Below are 1,285 nucleotides of genomic sequence, written 5' to 3' on the forward strand. Positions count from 1 at the left end.
AATCTAGTGTGAATAGTGTAGCAGAATCCAGAGGCCTCAAATCAGACCTATGGCTCGCTGCAATGAACATTTGCAAGAAAAACTTTTTTGGGCAATAGGGTATACTGTGTGACACACCACAACTTCCACAGAAAGGTTTTTTGTTTGGTTTGGTTTGGTTTTGTGGGGAGAGGTTGCAAGGGCACAGGTCAAGTATAGTGGAACAGGGAGATGAGTGGGATTGGGGTACCTCATGTGAAATTCGCAATCAGTAGAAAGTTTTCTTTTAAAAAGATGTAATCATATCATTTCCCTATTTTTCTTTCCTTTACTTCCAGCTTTTCCCATGTCTCCTTTTTTGCTCCCTCACAAATTCATGGCCTCTTTTTCTATAGTTAATTCTTTTTTTAACATAATCACTTCTATTATCACACACACACACACACACACACACACACAAATAAACTACATACAGCAAGCAGAACTACAAAACAAACAGGAAGTATATAAATGTTACAGTCATAGTGTTTTGGCTATTTGTATTTGGTAACCTTGAAGAAAACATCTTTCCTATCTTAGTGAGTCTAAAATTCTGAATGCAAATCATACCTCATCTCTATCAACCTAGAATATCTATCCAGACCTAAAAACATCTTCTAAAAAAGTATGGGATGCTTCATGAATTGGCGTGTCATTCTTGCGCAGCGGCCATGCTAACCTTCTCGGGATCATTCCAATTTTAGTGTACGTGTGGCCAAGCACTCCCCTGCCATTCCTCGGAGATACAATCTCACCACAGACTTCCTGCTCCTCTGACCCTTACAATCTTTCTGCCATTCTTTCTCAATGTTTCCTGTGCCTCGGTTGCAGGAATTTTGTTGTAAATATGTTCACTGGGCTGAGCACCCAAGAATCAGTTGCCCTCTACATTTTCAGCAGTTGTGGTTTTCTATAAATGGTCTCTGACGTAAAGACAAGCTACTTTGAGGTATAGCTGGACTTTTGGCTACTTTCATGGTTTCTTTTTCTTACTTCCCTACATCACCCTTGTCCCTTCCACGCCACCAACACTAGGTAGGAGAGAAAGAAGGTTAGAGGGGAGAGGGGGTATCGATATCTTTGGACTACTTCCTGCTGATTAGGGGCATCTAGTTCCTTGGGACGAGTTTGATTGAGGGACTCAGACTATCTCTAACCAGCAATCAGCAATCCAGCAACCAGCAATGAACAGCACTCAGCACCAGGCATGACTGCCCACCCTACCCATACAAACACCACCATTGAGACGGGAAAATCCACTTGGACA

The 1,285-nt window shown here is 41.9% G+C and overlaps 1 non-coding gene across 1 annotated transcript; it reads right to left on the reverse strand.

The window, feature by feature from the left end:
• Nucleotides 1-639: 639 nt before the first annotated feature.
• Nucleotides 640-743, reverse strand: LOC127196760 (U6 spliceosomal RNA). The gene has a single exon (XR_007831532.1). It is a non-coding gene; the product is annotated as a U6 spliceosomal RNA (small nuclear RNA).
• Nucleotides 744-1,285: the final 542 nt, after the last annotated feature.

The sequence above is a fragment of the Acomys russatus genome, chromosome 12, assembly GCF_903995435.1.
Source record: "Acomys russatus chromosome 12, mAcoRus1.1, whole genome shotgun sequence".
Classification (NCBI taxonomy): Eukaryota; Metazoa; Chordata; class Mammalia; order Rodentia; family Muridae; genus Acomys; species Acomys russatus.